Consider the following 20715-nt stretch of genomic DNA (forward strand, 5'->3'; position numbering starts at 1 on the left):
AATTAAATTTTCTATTCAAGCTACCATTGTGCAATCCGTTCCGGTCCATGGCTCAACGCTTTAACTCGCCTCCATGCCTGCGCTCAATGCAAGATACAATTTGACGGTGAATGACCAGCAACAGTAATCTAGATAAAGGGAAAAATTCAAGAATAGTGCAATATGTATATATATTATAATTAATGAAATGAAACAAACAAATTATATTACAGAAAATCTTTTTCAACAAAGAGTATTCATCCTCCATTTGGAAATTTAAAAGTATAATGTAATACTTTGTAAAACGCAGAAGATTACGTGAATATTTTAAGAAATGCTAAAATTGTTGTACACAAAGTGCATCCGACACGAAACACGCTGCTCCTTCAGATTAACAATCTGCAATCTCGAGAAAGGAACGCGCATTACGTGAGTTCTACCAAGGAAAGGGGAAGAATGCCTATTAACGAAGAAAGAATCCACGAGAGAAACGTTGACGAGGCAGATGACGATCGAAGCCTCTCTCGTCGAACGAGCGTTGATGAATTCGCACGTGCCGCGTTTTCTGATATTGCGGGAGAAAAGGAGCACGCGCAGAGGAATTCCAGGTTGAAGCGGTTGGTGTAGGAAGTCTGTTCAGGAATGTGCAAAGAAATTCGCCCGGGCTTGCTCGTTCGTCCCATAAAGGGCCTGCACCGTAAGGAAGGACCGGCCATAAGCAGGGATCGTAACTCAGACGACATTTTCCGGCGCTACGAGTGTTTCGCGACGCGATCTCGCTCGCTCCAAAAGAACCCACTCAAGACAGGAAGCTGCGTCTTATCTCGGTCCCGTTTCGTTTCCATCTCGTCTCGCTCTCTGCGAGAAGATACGCGTCGAATCTCCCAATTATCGGCACGAACGTTCCCTCGGTCGCAAATTAATGGCAAGTTGGCGGCGGCGACGGTGGTGGCTACGAGTTTGACCGCGCGCGCAAGGGCGTCGAATGGTTGCACGATAGTTATCCGGGCCAACTTCACCGAATGACTTTGATAACTGCCGTCATTAGAGGCGAACATCTTCTTATTGGCCGTATCCTTCGCGACGGCATATGCCCTGGATATTAGTGTAATTGGTATCGCGGGACAACGACGATTAGTTATTCTATCGTTTATCGTCGTATATCGGGCATACTGAATCCGTCAGTGCATGTCGGTGTTTCGATAAAATCGCAAACTAATCGATAAGAGTATCTAATGCGACGTTCGTGACCAGATAGAAGCGATAGAATGATAGAAGCGAATAAATACAACTAGATATGTGTAGTACCACATATAGTGTCGTTATTTATGAGTTTTGTGCGAGAATATAATAATGATTTTTATTTTACTCTGAAGAGAGAGAATCATGATTCTCTCATCATTTTATACATTCTAAACTACTATGGCGTTGCAATTTCGAGAAAATCATATTTTTTACCCATTAATGATACAACGATCTGTGGTAATTTGAAAAGCTATTGAGAAAGAAACTACACAATACAATAACGTCTCAATCTTCTTGCACTCTTGTCGTAATCGTGGAACGTCAGTAGCGTACAGGCGTGTACACACGCCAAGTGAACTTGCGAACTTCGACACTGATTCAGTTGCCTTATAAGCCGCCGTTCGATACGTCGTTCGAACGTTTACCACTAATTTCCATAACGTGTCTCATTATTGCATGAAAGATCAAAAGACTTTCACATCATTGACGCAATGATTATGACAAGTGTAACCTCGAAGTGCCTCAAATATTTTGCCAAGTTTTACATGATTATCCGTACATTTGAAAATTGGCAGTTTAGCGCATCTAAATGCATTTACATCAAGTATACTAAATTCACATCTTATCAAGTATATAAAAATTGTCAAATTTTAATTTTTAATTCTTATCCATTAATTTCAATACCTGAAATTTTATGTAAAAGTTAATTTACATCTTGCACTGTCGAAAAAATATGCATTGAGCCGTTACCCCTCGTGAAAAGACCCCGAACGCAAGGATTAACCCTCCCCAAGTAACGTTCAATGGAATATCGTGTTCATAAATCGTGTTTTCAGACGATTAAAGGGATTATGCAAATTATGCGTAACATCGCGGGGCCGAATACCTTTCAGCGCTCCCATTCGCAAATCTTTATTGCAGCCTACGAAATGTGAGATACGTCTCATCGTCGTGTAGCCAGAGGGAATTCCATTACACGCTGAAAACGTTCCAGGTCCCGGTTCCAGTCCCGGAGGAAGGAACAGGAACGCGTAAAACGGAGAGAGGGTAGTCGAGAGGCAAGGAAGGCGAAGCCCAGCAGCTTTTCCCCAGCAGCGACGCGACAGCAGCAGCAGCAGGTACATAACGTAAAAATTTAAGACTATTAGGCCAGAGTCAGAGCCGTTCACCCTAACAATGGCGACATCGGTATTTAGCCTCGGGGTAGAATGTTCCCTCGCCAATGGAATCTTTCGAGGAACGACGTCGGAATGGCCATCGGACGCGAGACGGAAAGAACCTCGTCAGAATAAAGGGAAGAACGCGGGGGATGAACGGCACGAGCGGAGACTAGACGCGGGGGCGCGGCAGAAACGTGCGCCGTGGAAAAATAAGAATTTCAAATCCAATTTTCCAAGGCATATTTAATAGGCATCCCTCCGCCGTCGCGGCCGCCATCGCCGTCGACCCAAACCCAGCCCTCCTTCCCTCCGTCCATCATCTACGGCGGAGAGTTTGCCACCTTTGGAGTCCGTCTCTCCCCCGCCGAGAAAATGAATAATTGAGGAATACATTAAATTAGGACGGGGCTCTAGGAAAAAAGAAGGGAGGGGGCGAAAGAAGGGATTTGTCGGCGGCGACTTTCTCGTTATCGCTTCGCGTTAGTGCGCGAATCGGGACGAATGCGCTCGGCGGATTACGAGGCTCTCGCGATAGGGTGCCGCCACTTCCGAGTGTATCTCCGCCACCCGTGCTCACGAAAGATCCTGTGCGACGTAATATCCCGTAATAGACGCCAACTATTTCTCGATCGCGCGCTATTACACGGCCAGAGCCGAGCTTAATAGCGTGCGAGCGTAAACGCGGCGGAATCGGCCGATAAGCTGGGAGAGCGGTCGACCAAAGTTCGCAGAATTAATTCGACGCGTCGAATAACCGTGACTTATAATCGCGGCTTTCCACGTGTTCTCTTGGTCTACGCAGCAGCCGCGCGTGCGATATATCGACGAGCGAGCAGCGTTACCTCACCTGTTCCAACGCTGACCTATTCAGGATAAGATAAGGAAGCGGATTTTCGTTGGTGCACGAAAGAGACGACTTAATGCCTCGAGCTCGAGGCGCCGAGGGTGCCTTGCGTGGGCTCAACGGTGACGTTAATCGGCTTTTCTAGTAAGTGGCGTATCACTCGAAAGAGATAAATCGAGACTGGGCGCACGACTGTTCCGTTCTACCTTGCGGGTTTGTTGCCCGTTCCAATTAGCCGCGATTCTTCGGCTGAAGACTTCAATCAATTTCACGGAACACTAGGTCACAGATGCTACCAATTACTACCCCGCCGTCTTTCTCTAGCATCCGTCGCCTCTACCGTGTCTTCATGTCCAGCAAGAAGTAGGGTAAATGATTTTTCTCTCCTCTGGGACCAACGGCGGGTGCCGATCGAACGAACGAAAGCCATTTGACGACTTTACTCCAATAATTGTCGTGAGAGCTCTCGCGACTGTTACGACATACCAGTAGTTGAGCGTCTGACCCGTTCCTCTGCTGACTCTCTCGTTCCTTCGTTCCCTTCCTCCCTCCTTCTCTCTCTCTCTCTCTCTGCCTTGCGTTCTTTTTTTGCAATGAACGGTAATAATTTTCTCGACTCGATAAATCCGATACGACGGAACGACGAATTACGGTAAAGACCGCTCCAGAATCGTTTAACGTTCATTTTCGGCGAACCGTATTTGCCGCGCCTCCATGAGGCAGAAAATACATTATTCAGTCGATCATACGGGAACTTAATTGGTCGTGCCGCGCGCGCAATTAATTCCGCGAGACCACGCACGCACGAATGATACCGATACTTCTCGAAATTGCCGCCGTTCGACCGTGTGCTTAGTCTCGCGTGTAAGGTATTAACGTTGGACGGTACTACCAGGTGGTTCTCCTTATAATTAATTATACAATGTGAGACGAGTTCCTCGCCGCGACCTGCAAGGCTTCGTCCTGTCTTAGATAATGAATGGTAGACGGTCTTAATCTCCTTTTGGAACCGCAATTTTTCCGAGGATCTATCTTTTTTTTCTTTCTTTTTTCCTCTCTCTCTCTCTCCTTTTTTTACTATCGACGGCACACTCGCGAGAAAATTTCAGACCCCGTATTTCAGAGGTGGTCGGAGGATCCGTTTATGTCCCGCTATAAATTTGGAATCGATGTCTATAGTCTTTGAACGTACGTACTTGGGCGTACGAATTAGTTTCAAGATCCTCGATCTGATCGAGTCCCATAAAAACGACTATGTCTTTGCGTTTCTCTGTGAAGGAAAGCGTTTCCGGCTTTTACGTCAAAGGCGATCACGGATTCGTGTGCAATACGAAAGTGGAAAGACTAATCCGCACTTGCACGTCCAAAAATGTTCAAATCTCTGATAAGAAAGATCAGCATAAAAGATTCCAAATATTCAGCCTCAATAACTAAAATAATTAAAACTTTTTTTCTGAAGAAACAAGATGAGAATTTTTGTCTGTTGAAGAACGCAGTAGAGAACTGCAGCGCATAAAATGCATCAACTTTTAAAGTTACAGACGAATCTCGCTTTTGAAGGCAGATATTTAAGTTTAAATGGCTCGTAACAAACGACAAATTGTTCTGCAAGATTCAGAAAATGTTGCGCTACACGCCTGCCGCAATTTCCGATTTTACTTTACAGTCACTCTTTCCTGAGCCTCGTTGAATAATGCAGCCGCGCCCGACGAAACGCGTGATGCCGAGAGCCGACTATTTATAAAACAATGAATAATCATCGACGGTGACGATGTGTCTGTGGGTGCGTAAAGCAATTACGCTGCAGGTCGTACAATTTATTTTAGTGCGTCGTTTCTGCAGCCGTTTCAGTTGAAGATCGCGCTTCAACTGCGCGATATAAATACCGGTCCTTTCAAGCCATTCTTTTTAACGTACATAAATGTGACGTAACACGCGCATTTTTAACCCGCGCATTCTTCATGTTTCATTCTTATCTTGCAATCTATTTATCACAACTTTTCAGAATCACAACAATATAAAGCAAATAATGCTGAAATTAAGTAAAAAATAAAATAATATTATATCATAAAATAATATTACATCATTGATTAATTGTAACAAGTTTTCTTCGCAAGAATCGTTACCCATAGACCTGGCACTTTGTTAGGTACCGATCGGAGTATGAAATCAAGTCGGCGATTTGCGGAAAACGAATCCGCGGCACGTTAGCGGAGCGCTTACGTGAGTACTCTCTTCTGAGCGTTTTTCGCGAGCGGATACGATCGCACCCGACTGGAAGTTGTCCAAACCGGCCGACCCACGAACGAAGGCAGAACGCGAGGGATAACTTAGAACGTTCTTCCTCTGCCACTCTTTTTTTCTGTTCCTTTTCGCCGCACACTGTGCCGCAAGCGTAAAACGAGCGATAAATTCTCTTGACCCAGCTGCGGTCATTAGCCGACCCGTGGCAAGCTGCATCGTCAGCTAGCGTCAGTCGTATATCACGAAATTAAAACGCTGCCAAATAAGCTGATTACGGTCGCGTCGGTCAAACGTGCCCGCTTCTTCCTTAGACAAATCTTCATTTCGAGTCGTACGACGGTGTACGAGCTTACGGTTTCAATGAAATAAAACGTCCGGGAGATCTTACTTTGCGCATTTTCGTCTCTTCTTGCCAACAGTCTTTAATGCTACTGCAATTGCTACTCTTGCTCATAAGCAACAGAAATGAGAGATTCGCGTGGCTCACGCCATACTGCGTTCTCGCCCGCTCGCTTATCCGATACTTTAAATATACGTCAGAAACGTGGAGTTCGCTTTCGGGAAGTAATGAATCCCCGTCGCGAGATGAATAACAAGCTATCGATTACTAACGTACTGTAATCGTAAACAGATTAGTCCATATATTATTATTGGCAGATCTTCAATGAATACCAATGCAAGAAGAGACGTGGCTTCGATGGTAGAATCAAGAAATGAGAGCTGTCTCTTAGTCAGTCATTAAGAACTCTGAGTTCCAGTACGCTTTATCGAGAAATTACCCTGCAATGGAGACAGCGTACTATCTTTCATGTTTCCCCGGGGACGAGTTCGCGCTCAAATCGTCGCATAAAAATCAAGTGTTTTAGCTCGCGATTTGAACTTGTACTACAACTATATCTGACGTCGCAATAATCGTAGCCGTAGCGTCTAACGGCCCACGAAAGCACGAGGCGACCAACGGAACCGACTTCATTTTATGACATCACGAAACTTCCAAAGTGGTGACCCAGAAACGCTTGTCGCTTTCACCCCCGATCCTTTAGCTGTTAAAAAAGAGAGAAGGAGAGCTATTTCGGTGCCCATCATAGGACGTATAATGCGGCGCGAAAACGCATGATACATTTTTCAATGGGCGCGAAGAAAAGTTTCTAGCGTGCGTGACTGGAACGCGGCAACACGTTTATAATAATAAGCATCCCTGCCGGATCGCTATACTCTCCGGGAACAAATATACTTAAGGGAGAAGGCGAGAGAAGGCAACGAAAAAAGGGATGGCAATCCCTGTGACGTTCTTTCCTCGCATTATAAACCCACGTTATCGTCCGCTGAAACCGCGGAGAATGCCGCAACAAAGGCAGGTCGGTTAGTCATTGCAAACCCGCTGCAGCAACCTAGAACCAAGAGGGAATGGAGAACGAGTTATTCTTTCCGGGGATGCAGAAATAACGGTACGACATTTCGAAATGCACACGTGAAAGCTCAAAACCAAGATGACTCAAATACAGATGCAGATTAATAAGAAAAGTACTGTGTGCGTAATAATAATTTATTAATTAAATTTGATATGAGAGACGAACGATGATTGGGGAACGAAAAGGCAACGTGGAGTAGATAAAGATGGCGATAGCTAGCAGTATAAGAGCGATCGTGTATCCCATCTAAAACTGCAGATAGAAGCTCGTATGCCCGAGAGCCGCCGATAATGCACATAAGTGCTATCTGGCCATTTCCTTCAGCCGTCGAGCATTACGCCCATATGACTAAACCGCAGCAGAAATCGGCGAATGCGTGTTGCGCGGATATTGTAGAATAAGATTGGATAAAACGGTGCCGCAATACTGGGAACCGCTTTTATACAATCAATCTTGTTCCGCCGGTATGAAATACTGCAGAGCACGGAAAATTTCATGAATTTTATTTTGTAAACGATGATTATGATACGATGAATTAAAAGAAGATTCCTGACTGTTTACTCGCGGCGGCTGCGCAATCTCGGACGATCGCATTTTAAGAAGAAAATAAAAAGGTCCGAAGAAAAAACAAATTACGTGATCGGACTGTTTGAGCAGTTCAAAGTAGAAACGTTTGAGTTTAATTCACTTGGCTTCACCTCAAGTTCAAGCAGTTCGGACAAAATCAATAGTACTGTTTGATTGGAGTTCGCTCACTCCTTTCTTTCTCTTCGTGCATAGCTTAGCTTACTAATTTCTCTAAATCCAATCTCGAACAGCATAAGGTTCGCGTTTGAAGTTCGAATCGCTCCAATGAATCCCGTCACCAGGATGGAACGTTAAAGAAGATTGCGTAACGCACATCGCGCCTGTTCCAGAGTTGCTTTCTGGGTTCCAGGATAGTAAAGAGAGACTCGCTTAGCCCCGCAGTCAAATCGAAGCGTTATCACGGGAAAGTATTACGTAACGTTATCTGCGCGTGGTATCTCTTACGCAGGAATACCGTCAAAATGTATGTCGCAAAATTCCGACCGCGTGCTGCAAAATGCTAGATTAAATCGCGACGCGCGGAACAGTATGTAAATCGTGTGCCGCCGCAATTATGTACCGTATACGAAGCGTATGGCGTAAGCCCTTAATGCGGCGCAGAAATAATAAAGGGAACGGGTATAAGCGCGCGCGCCCTCGCTGGTGAACGCGCGATGGAAGATGTTGCAGGTGCAACTCGTGAATCAACATGACCCGTTAAGTCCGTGCGCGCTTCCTTGTTTTTCAATAAATCATTCCTCGCGCGCGGATTCGACGTATCACCGCCGCCGACTACAGGCGGCCACGTTAACCGCACTCGCACACGTTGCACCGCCCAACCCCCGAGAATCGATCGACCTACAATAGCGGCGAACACGAACGCCCGTCCGGTACTCGGACACATCGGGAGGAAACGCGCGCTTTTGTCGTTGCCGGTAAAAAGGGAAGAATGCGCGTGCGGACGCGCGTACGTCGCCAGTTCGTACCGTGGAAAATTTACAAAACGTTGCGGCATGCCACCAAATTTACTGTATTTGTACGAATGTTAATTGACGATCAGAGAACCACGACCTTTGCCCCGCCAGCGAGGCATGGCGCGAAGAGTTGATTTAACGCGGGATGACTTGTGGATGGAAAAGTTGGATCGAGCGAATTACGTGGAGGAAACTGCTTTCGCCGAACGATTCGGAGTCCCACGGGAGGCGTCTGAAAAGCGTACGAAATTCCGCGATCGCTTGGCACGCCTTGACCGTGCTTCGAGTCTCACAATTTTGGAAAAAAGAATTTCCTCCCCCGCAAGTAATATCGTCGGGGTTAAATTGAACGCACGGCGAATGGCTGAAATAAGAAACGGGCAAAAGGACGATCTCGCGGTTAATTTAGAGAAACGTCAAAGTGTTCGAAAAAGTCCATCTTCGCGTAGCATCGTTAAGCATTTTTGTTCCCTCGCGCTTACCCTCGGATTACAGTCGTAAAAAAGGTTCATCAACGACAACGAAGCATGAAAAATGGTTTCTTGCGTGAGCGATGGAAGGCCTTATAATTTCGCCGAAGCAGATAAGAATGACGCGCGCCACTACGTCGAAGAGTTTCCATATAATTCGCCTTTCTCTTTTTATTTCTTCGTCCGAAGTTAATTTTTAAGTGACGCACGTAATGCAAGCTTTAATTTATAATGAGTGGAACTATCGCAGACGAAGAGTACATGTTTCCACGTAATTACAAAAAGTATAGATTGCTAACACTAGGATGTTTTTCTCTCTCTCTCTTTCTGTACCGTTATTTTTCACCGATACTAAATGCTAACTCGTGCAATTTTGATGTTTTTCAATAAATATTGTTTGTTGCAAACAGATTGCTTCGTAAATACGTCCAAAATGGATGCTCCCCGACATGTGCTGTTGAAAGATAAAAATTCGATCTCCGTGTTCTCCTTCCGCTCCCATCTCGTTAACCAGCCCCGTTGATTAGCCCTTTCTTTGTCTTCATCTTTGGCGTCTATTTCTCCGGGGTAATTACCTCTATGTATCGTTTAGTCCAGTCTCCCGTCTGGCAATAATTCTTCTTCTCTCGGGACGTCGAGCATTGCACCGTCGTTTCCACCGCTAGAAATCGATAATCGAGACTCTTGTGGGAACTGGTCTAGAACAAGGAAGCGAGATGAAATTATTCCGAGCCTCGGAGTCGAAAGTCCCCCGGGACACCCGCCGACGGCGAATTTCATATTTTTGCTCCTTATAGATGCCGGGCGTCGAAGTCTTCCAGAGGACCCTTCCGTGCCCAATCTTCTCGTAAAGAGAACCCTTCGCCCCATTGCCCTCGTAAAGAGCGTATCTAGGGGTGAAAAATAATCAGAGGAACCCGATAGAGCCGTAACTGCTCCTGATTTATATAAGTATATCCTCTTAAACCGAAACGTGTCTACGTTTACAAATAGGGATGAATCGCGGTAACTTTCCAATCATTAGCGAGACCGATCATTAGCGTCATTCGAAAGAATCATGCTAATGATCGATGAGAACGTCTCCACGTAGCAATGACCGGTTCCCTGAAGAAAGCAGATCGTTGAAAAAAATTGTTATATCAGAGATTACTCGTGTAGCTCTTTGAAGGGAGAAGGATTTAAAGGAACTCGTCTGATGACAGTGTAAAACGACGAAACCGTCGTGGAAGAAAGCGATGCACCTAAAATGGACCTCGCTGCGCGAAAAAGCGGGAGAGGATCCAAAAGTAATTTATTTCCATGCGTAAAAAGGAAAGTGGAGTAGAAGACAGCAAGAAACAGCGGACAATAAGGCGGGCGGCCATTACAACAGAGAAAGAGATGGATGTGTAACAAGAACGGGGGTAAGGAGAATGTGTGCAAAGGGGTAAGCAGGGGGAGACACTTCAGGAAATCGTACTAGGAGCTCGCCGGGAGTTTTCATCCCGTTTTGGTGCACCGCTACCGCTACCCGAGAGGGGAACACGACAGCGCAAGAAAAATAAAAGCCTTCCTTCTCCTCGCTCAGTACAGAATGCCGCTTCTACGTTCTCTATACCCTCTCCCCTCGTTGCAAGTCGCGTTTCTCCGTGCCACGACTTGCTTACTTTTCGTCCGCTTGTGCTCCAAGTTCCGTTTCCCTTTCTCGCTCTTCCTTGATCTCTTGAGAATTATTAAAGGGAAAACACCCACAAAATCCGTTTTCGAGAGAGTACGGGAGGGAGCGAACGGGAGGCAGGGGAAAAAGCGGTAACTCGCGGATTCTGGAGTTGCCGTGGCTCGTGCACCAGCGATCGTCCGCGCGACAGATAAAGATAAATGTCGCAAACGAAAGAAAATTACGTATACTAGGAGCAGCGCCGCGAGAGCGCACGGCCTTTCGCTCGTGAAATTTTTAAGCCGCCCATAAATATTCCATTCATACTTTTACTCTGCCGCCGTTGGGATATAGTCGTGCAGCTTTTCCCTTCTCGCGCAGGGGAAAAAAAAATACACGAACGAGAGCGATCTGTAGTCGCGGGTTTCCAGCTCGCCCGCGCGCGAGCACCGGGGCATGATCAAAGCCACGTCAAGCCGGACGGAAACTCTCGGACGGATATTCCATATATATTGCATGGCGGCTGCCTTCGAATTTCGGAAGTTCGATAGCTATCGGCACCATTATTACGTACAAATGGAAGTTCGGTCGAATCGTGGCTGCCCTGATTTGCCATGTTTTACACCGTGCCTAACGAACTGGACAACAATCGATTTAACGCACGGTTTGCCTAATTGCGTTTCGCGATCAAAGCATGAAGCGCTGAAGCGCGAGACAACGTCGAAAATATGAAGATCCTTATGCACTATTATGAGATCGTGCATATTTATTTCGCACGCTTTAATAATTCTAATCGACGTCAAATGCATCTTGATATCTCTCTGTTTCGGTCTCTTTTAACGGCTACGGAATATCAGTTTAGAGTCACGTAAATAATTTTGTAGAAAATGGCAAAACCACCAGGAAACAAACGCTTAAAAAAAAGAAAATAAGGTAAATTAGAGAAAATTCCGGTGCAGCCTTTCAAACGTAACGAGAAGATAAAAAGGGATAAATTTTTTAATAATAATTTGAGACAGGAGCTAATATTTATTTTGACATCTTAATGTTTAAGATCCTCCTCGCATAATGTACCGCTCTTTTCGATCTCTGCAACATTCAGTGTTCGTTAACAATTCATTCAAAGCTCTTGGTAAAGCTGATATCTTATAAGCGTCGTTACTTGTATTGGGTATACGTGATGCTCCACCAAAGCTGAAAATCTTTATCCTCAGCTTTAGTATGCGCATCGTGTATTGCCCTCGTATCCGTATCCAATCAAGTCTCTTATCCTCCATCGATCGCTATGGAGACGTAAAGTCAAAAATATTAGCGTTCAATACAAACCCAAATACGCATAGCTGTTTATCAAAATCATATCATTTATCGAATTTTCTCTTACCGTCATAAATAAGTGAAACATATTTCCACATATTCGTGTTTCCAAATACACAGTGTAAATCAATGTTAAACCATGTAAACTATTTCAGAATATTCAAGACTAACGAAATGTGCCGCGTATTTAACATGAACATGATTTAAGGGGGGAGCCTGCTTTAGAACGTTGAAAATAAGGTATAATTTTACGAATTTTTTTGGAGAAACTATACAGCGGATCATTATAAAACTTTGATGCATTTATTAGTACATGTTTAAAGATAAAAAAAATTATTTTTTGATTTGAATATATCGCCTGTAGAGGTCGTCCTGGAGGCATCTTAGTGCAGCCGGCATTGTAAATTGGCGAGCATTCTCCTGCCTCCAAATTTCATCCAAACTGAAAAATTGAAATATTTTCACGTTATTTATGAATTCCCATCGTCGATGAACCTTTAATATTCATAAAAACATTAAGTTAAACAATTACTTTTGCATGAAAAAGTTCAACAACTTTGCCTAAAAATCGTACTTTTGTGTTCTAAGCTCCACCATTTTGGCACTTTTCAACTTTTTTCTTCTCTCTTTGGTTCATCGACGATGGGAATTCATAAATAACGAGAAGATATTTCAATTTTTCAGTTTAGACGAAATTTCGAGGCAGGAGAATGCTCACCAATTTGCAATGCCGGCGACGCGGCTGCACTAAGATTTCTCCAGGACGACCTCTACAGGCGATATATTCAAATCAAAAAATAATGTTTTTTATCTTTAAACATGTACTAATAAATGCATCAAAGTTTTATAATGATCCGCTGTATAGTTTCTCCAAAAACAATTCGTAAAATATACCTTATTTTCAGCGTTCTAAAGCAGGCTCCCCCCTTAATAGCTTAATAGCTCCGTTTAATCGTAATTTCTTAACGCTCGTTCAACCGCGCGGTACGATTCAATACGGTACTTGTAAGCTGCACACATCCGCATGGTATGGAAAACAGGGGGTGCGAGGGGATGGACGATTATCGCAACGAAGCTGTGACTTATCGATTCCCGATTGCAGCGCATGCACGCGTCGCTACACGAAAATTGCCGAAAACCTGCACACCCGCCCGGCCAATTATCGCAAAACATATTTTCGAGCCCGTGCCAATTAATACCATCGTGCTCGGTTTTTTATCCCGTTGTCGTAATGCCGTCGTCGGAACGAATTAACGAGGACGAAGAAACCAGAGTCACGTGCTGTTAACCGTAGCGTATTTCGCGAATTACCCCTGTCGCGAAACGCGGATAGATAGCTCCCTAATGTATCCGAGGCATTTGCGACACCGTTAAAATACCGAGGCGGTAACGAAGCATTGCAATGTCGGGAGACACTGGGATTTCCCAGGGTGCTTCTTACGGTAGCATAACGCGACTCGACGGAATTCGCAATGACGCGTGTCATACACGCTGTCGCATCGGCAACGAAGATCGAGTCACGCGTCGTCGAGGGGTGAACGACGCAGCACGAAATATAAAAGAACGACCGGGGGTTATAACGCGAACCCGGGGGGGGGGGGGGGGTGAAGAGCGTCGACGCGTCAATCACCCTAAACAATACGTTCCTGCTATATTCTGCCGAATATGAAAAATACGTCGCGATAACAGCCACGTTGGATAGGTGCGCACGAGGCGTTTATGTCATTCTAGAACGAAACGTCGAAATCAATCCGAACGGCGTTGTAAAACGCGCGATAACACGATACGGCGGATTAAAATCTGAAATAAAACTTTTTGACGCTTCTAAAATAAAATAACCCACCAGCGGGAAATTCATCGTTTTATTTATAGATATACAATTGATATATATTATAGAAATATCTCTTGTTCAAATTTAATGTAATTATTTGCACATTAAATCAACTGCCAATTCTCAGCCATTGCAAATGTAAAAATACAAATTTGTAGAGAGATGTAAAACTATGTTAAACATTGTATAAAAATGATTCCGTGTATTAATAAAATATTTTCGACGTGTACCTATTTGCGAGTATATTCATCGACTGTTTTATATGATATTTATGAACAATGCACTGACAAAAGAGAAATGGCTAAAGTTATAATTTAATCCGAACGCTTTCTAGATAGTATTATATAATTCCATCTATGTCCACTCGATTGCGCAGCAAATTGGCGATTATTTAAAAGAAGAATATTTTATTCCGCATACAAAAAAAGAACTCTAACAAATGCGAAAAATACTCGTTTCTCGTAATCTCTTCACTCAATGTCTTCTCTCACATTTTATACACTAATATTAACTAAAAATTGATAGACGTGCAGATTGATAAATGTTTCAACTGTATATTAAACGACTGATAAATAGCTGTTTAAAGCTGCTATCATTACTCTACTGTCAACGATATCGATCGCATAAAAAAAAAGAGAAGAGTGACACATGACGAGCGCGAGCAAGGTGCAGGTAGAAAAGTGGCGACCAATGAGAACGCGATAAGAATAGTACGGATTGGTCTAGATAAAAGCGATAGAGCTGATCGCAATATAAAATCTTGGTGGGACCCAGGCCATATGACGCTCCAGTTCCGACGTTCTGCAGTTCGTACGTCCGTCCATGCGCATACCATTCCACTTCCGCGGCGATATATCTCATCGGCTTCCTTTTGCCGACGCGTTTCCTCTACCGCTCTGAAACACAAGGCGTTACTTCGTCCATTCTCCTCTTCCGACCCGCGATTCGTCTCTTTCCGCGTCATACCTCATCTCATCTCCGATATTCATTCTCCGTATTCGCTTGCTTCATAATTCCAAAAAAGAGAGTCTCTACGAGTCTGGACCACTTGCAAAATTGATAATGGCGCATATTCAGTCCCAAATTTTAAAGATTTCAAAGATTCGGAATTGCACGATCGTGTCCATACATATTTGAATTTCAAACTTGCACAGTACAGATGGAACTATTTTTTACTAAAAGTCAGAATCAAAGTTCAGTTAGCTTCAGATCCGATATATTATAGATTCCAATTTTTAAACTGAATTCACCCGAAAAATTTGAACAATTTAAGTTTCCTGCTTGGCGTTTAGTTGAAAAATTATTCAACTATTGCAAAATTTCAAACTCCCGTTTTTCTCTTTTATCATCAGATAATCTCGTATTGATAATAATTTTATTCGTTTTCCCGTTTATCGCAGCGCGTTTCAATAATTTCATCGCTGAAAAACACGGAATGAAATAAGATATTCAAACATGATAACTGACAGTTTCGGTGGCATTAAATTGTTGATCGTGATACGTGTGAATCGAAAAATATTCAATATATGCGTTTCGAGATATGGAAATAGAAGATTTTATTAGTTTGAGAATTCTAACGTAGGAAAAGTGATTTCCAAAGTATGCCATTGCTGCACAAACCTCTCTCGTACTTCACCAGGAATATTCTTATTATTCAAATTATTTATTTATTCCACCTGGAAAGTCGATTCTCTTTCGTTTCATCCTTCGACGAGATCCGGTGCAATTGCATTTCCTGCGTGCCGAATGTATTTCGGCCCGTATCTATCTCGACGCGGATAACGAGATCAGGTGTAGTCACGTCCTTCGTCGGTTTCTTTCCGCGCGCGTTGTTAAAGGCGGCGGCTCGCTGCGGGGGGAAAATGGAAATGGAACACGCCGAGAGATGGAGAAAGGAGCAGGGCAGATGCAATAACGTCGCGTTTGTGCGAGCTCGTAATTCAGGCCATATCGAGCATCCCACCATGACGACATGGGAACGTTCGGATGAACAACGAGCCGGTAAGGAAGGGGGATGAAAGGGAAGCGAGGCAACAAGCGGAGGAGACCCCGGATAGCGGCTAAATCATTTAACGGTACGTGCCGCGGCCGAAGAGCAGGCTTAGGCGCTTGGAGGCTCGGGATTACGGCTCGCTTTGTGATCAATCGGGTTCATTGGTTTCTAATCGCTCGCCACAGCAGACCCGTATTCGACGTGCAACGGAATATAACTACCCGGTACGCCGGCGATAAACCTCTTGCATAGCTTGACGTGCCTGTAGAATTGACGTCGTGAATGTTCGTCATGCGGCACAAAGATCGATAAAGACGAACGATAAATAAAATTGACGTGCAAAATCAGCAGGCGTGTTCGCGTAAATTTTGAATCGACGTTCCCTCGGGCAGAAGATTTTAAAGAAAATGGAATGAATTTTTAATTAAATATTAAATATCCCAAGACCGTACTCGTGAAAGGAGCCAAACAAAATAAGAGAGGAGAAAGATCGTGGAAGAATTATTACAGGTCGGCCGAGATGAGCAGCTCGATCATTATGCGAACTTTGTTCCGCTAAATTCGAATAGATGCTGGCATTCTCCGCGATTTCCTATGGGATATCTTCTGCCTTCCTTTCCATTGCATACATCTCATTTCCTTTTGTAATACGTTGGCCCCACGGTGCCAGCTTTGTACAAATAAATTGCGTTTCTTTCCATAATAATCTCCTTCCCCTTCGTGACTCTGCCACAAATTGCCACGTGATTATGTGCGAATAAAAGTATATGACGTATAAAAGTATAAAAGTAAAGAAGGGGAAAAAGCGCGAGGCATTCGCGCGCGTTATTGTGTGAATTTTTACCAAAGTTTTGAAAAAGTGAAACCGCTTCGCGTCTATAGTGTCATCGATTTCTTGAATATTCAGCCCGATGGAACTCGCTCGATCACGGTGGGCGGTGCAATTTTAAATCCTAATTAAAATTTCATCGCTTCGGAATATTAACTAGAGCGGGTGAGATCAACGTTATCGGCGGGCAAACTGCCAGCAGTTTGCAATTCATCGCGACGCATCGGGGCATTCTTTTCGAAAGTCCCGCTCGGCGCGTCCCTTCGAAAGCACGTAGTCCTGAATAGAGGATTAATGATCGCGTTTGTGTAACTTTGATGCGTCGCCGCGGACTGCAAGGCACGGCCACGACAGGCCGGAATTGAATGCAATTGCGGCATTCGAGCGGTGTTCACGTTATGCAACGACCTCGTGCCTCGGTGAAACGCGAGAAACCCCGCCACGGCCATTTCAGCAAGTTTGAGGGGTTAAACGACGTGTTTTATCGCGTGTGTTCTCGGACCCTGTACGAAACTCGAGTATACGCGTACGTGTGTCGTTCGGTACTCGCCGACAATATTCTCACCGGACGCGAGCGAGCAGGCGGCTCCAGGATCTCAAATCGATGAGATTATTCGACGTATTCAAGGCGTCCGATACTCATCGGTTTCCCGAGGGAGAGTCGCTTCCACTGTATTACATTCGAGACTGCAACACGCGACAGGCATCTTCCAGCATGAAATATTAAAGGAGCCATGCAGCCTGCGATGAACCATGGATTATATCGTCGTAAAAGTTGAGAGTTCCACCGTCGTGGCTCTTTCTCCGTGAGTTCTGTTTGCTTCGAAGTCTCTCTCTCTCTCTTAAGTCTCTCTCAGGCCAAATCAACGCAATCGCCAACACGCTTATTTTATTAAATTACTGACGCGCTCATCGATTATCAATTTAATACGGAAATGATTGTTACAGCCGTGTTCACGCCTCAAAATGTGATAAAGAATCGACTTGTTTTGGGCCATAAAGTATTAAAATTCTATCAGGTCGCAAAAGATGGCGAAATGTATCGTCGTAAAAGTTGCAGGCGACGGTTTCGCGACTCTTACCCGGAGCGTCTACCTCTCGACGACTTTCCAAGTTAGGAGCAAATTGGCACAGGAGAATACAACGTAAGAGCGTATCGGAGGAAACCGAAGAACACGTCTATACGTGGCAACGACGGGGGACGGATTTATCGGTCAAGCCGATAAAGCACAACCAACGGTAAAGGGTTGCTTGCACTCGGATCGAAGGCGTTAGGTTGACGGGCAGCTCGAATGCTGCTCGTTAAATGTTATTTATAAGAGGCTCCGCCAGTCGAAATCGATGGTACAGAGAATGTGCCTGAGAAATATGATCGTATCCGGGCAGGCCAGTTAAGAGAGCCGAGAGAAACAAGGCTATGCTGTTTCCTTTCGGATAAATAGAGCTTTTTTCCGATCGTTTGTCTGTAGTGAAAGAAGAAGGAAGAATCAAGGATAAAACGAGAGCACGGAACGTCGACGAAACTCGTTCTCGAGGCGGTCCGACCAAGCGTATTGCGGCCTTCGGTCTCAGGTCAGGCATTCGATCATCTCGACATATGGAAGAGGCAAGATCGAAGGAGAAAACGATTTTGAGCACGAGAGATTTTCGAGAGATTCAAGATCTCTCCGATCAGTCACACACACATACTCGCACACGTCTCACAGCCGAGCAATTCTTTCACAGTGATAAGTCGATCTGTCGTTACGAGACGAACGAGATTCGACATTTCTTACAATAGTGTGGAATTTAATATTCTCCCTAGGAAAGTTCAGTCGGAATCCTTTTAGAGGTCTAGGCAAAGGCAAGAAGCACGCCGGTGCAGCGGCGCCCGTCGCCCGAGATCGAAGGCGAAAAGTTCAGGATTCCTATTTACGTTTTGCTTGTAAAGTGTGAAAGTTGAAGCATATTTTGCCCGTCTTGCTAACTTTTCATAGCTCCCGGTGGAATAATACCAAAGCACACGGGGCGAACGTCTGGCGCGAACGCGCCAGAGGAGTGTCGAACAGCGTGATAATACAAGGAACGGTATTCGCAGAAAATTTCCGTCACAGCGGCTCGTTTTCACCGATCTACTCATCGATCGTGTGTGGATCTAATGCGCAAGTATGCCACAATTAATAATTATTATTACAGTTTACGAAAAATATTTTGCCGCAGATATTCAAATTGCTATTATAATAGCATAATCAACGGCATAATTAATGACACAACACGAACGTCCATTATATACGCTAGTACCGGAAACTTCCTACTGATCGAACAATCCGAACGGTTCGAGGCTCGCGAGCTCGAATTTTGGGGAAAATTTGAGGCGAGGCTGGACGATGCTTCGCGAACAAACGAACTCAGATCGAATTGTTCGAGCGTTCTCATTCCGTTCGAACTGTCCGAACTTGAAATGAAGTAAAGTGAATGAAGCTCGAATATTTCTACCTCGAATCGACCGAAAAGTTCGTGTATTGGTTCTGTGCGAACTGTCCGAACTTGGAGTGAAGTTAAGTGAGGTGAATGAAGTTCAAACGTCTCCGCTTCGCGGCTGCGTTCGATCACGCGACTCGCATCGAATTGTTTGCTCGATGTGGTATATGCACGTAGAAGCTAACACACAGCAGATAGATGGAACGGCTAAGTAATAAGAGAGGCATTTTTCTTCGATGTCCATCTACGTTCGCCATACTTCTTGTCAATGTCGCGCACGTCCAGGGAAACGACGGGACAGCAGAGTAAACAACGAAAGACGAGAGCGCTGCGGTCGAGGCGCCGCGATGTATGGCCTCTGGATTATGGATGGCGATTTAAACTCGCGGCACCTAATCCATCATGACACACATTCGTGCCGTATATGCACATGTATAACGACGTTGCTCTCGGGCGCACTGATTGCGTTATGAATTTCGTTCCTGCAGCTGATAAATCGACGAGCAGGTTCATTATTTCGCGGATCCGTTGAGCCGAACTCGGCTCCAAGTAGCAAGAGTTCAAGATATAAAAGGGGAAGAAAATATCTCAGAGATGCTAAACGTTTAGCGCGTCTGTCAAAACGAATGCGACTACTCGTACGAAAAGCTCGTTTTGAGGAAGCATCGCGGGTTCTTCACTGACGGGACAAAAAACAGAATCGAGGAAAATTCTCACAGAAATTTCGCCCACGGATCAGCGTAACTTTGATTATTTGCGTAACGTTTATTCTCATCATCGCGCGATTTTCGCGCTCATCGGCATGAGAGAACCGTGCATGGACTGAAAGAAGAAATGTCCGTCTCTCTCCATCGTCGGATTGATCGGCCGAGCCGAACGAGCGAAAAGTATACAAAATAACAGATGTGGCAGAGTAGAAGTGCACGAGAGAGGAGATAAATGAACGGCGCGGATCAAGCGGCGAGGAAGGAAGGAACGCGCGAACGAGCGCTTGCGAGAGGGAAGGGAGAATTGAGAGATCGACGCGCATGGACGGACGAGACGGACGAACGCGGAGAAGCGGAACTCGAAACTGCACCGCGCCCGAGAAAATTGCGTTCCCGTCGTTGATAATATCGAGCCCCGCGGGGGCAGGAGGGGGGCGGGAAGGCTGATAATGCAGGGGCGTGCTAAGGGGTAAACGAACCCCGCGTGCGACACCGTCGTCCTCCTTCGTCGTTACAGTTCCACCCTCTCCACCCCGTTACGTTCCCCCGTGTGCACGCGCACACGTGATGTATGCGTCGACGTGCATGCCTGCTTTGCATTTTTACGGCGCACGTAGAATGAAGCGGTATAAAGCAGTCTCCATGCTCTGCGCTCTATCGTTTTCTTTCTCTCTCTGTCTCTCTCGCTTCCTCCCTCTCGTCCAGTTTTCCTCTCTCGGTTACGCGGTACCGCACGGGACGCGCGATCGCGTGTTCCACGGGAATCCAGAGAAATATCGTCACGAGTCCCCAATGGAATTTCTCCGGCAGTTATCTGCGTATTTCGTAGCTCGAGGCGCGCGCAAAGCGCAGACCGCTCTCGTTTTCCACCGGTGACACGTGTCGCCGGATACGCGTTAAGGCCGCGGTAGGCCGGACCGCCGCAGCGCCTCGTCTCGTCGCGCCGCGCCGTGCCGCGCCGCGCGCAATTCCGCAAATCGATCGCGCGCGATGCGCCGAAGGGGATGAAGCCGGGTGAGCCGGAGGGCCCTGGCTAGAGAGAGCGCGCCG

The 20715-nt window shown here is 45.3% G+C and overlaps 1 long non-coding RNA gene across 1 annotated transcript in view; it reads left to right on the plus strand.

The window, feature by feature from the left end:
- LOC113561904 overlaps positions 1 to 11445 on the plus strand; it is a 90593-nt gene extending 79148 nt beyond the window's left edge. The window contains exon 3 of the long non-coding RNA XR_003406518.1: positions 2219 to 11445. This is a non-coding gene — a long non-coding RNA (uncharacterized LOC113561904). The remainder of the gene's footprint in view (positions 1 to 2218) is intronic.
- Positions 11446 to 20715: the final 9270 nt, after the last annotated feature.

The sequence above is a fragment of the Ooceraea biroi genome, chromosome 5, assembly GCF_003672135.1.
Source record: "Ooceraea biroi isolate clonal line C1 chromosome 5, Obir_v5.4, whole genome shotgun sequence".
NCBI classification, from domain to species: Eukaryota; Metazoa; Arthropoda; class Insecta; order Hymenoptera; family Formicidae; genus Ooceraea; species Ooceraea biroi.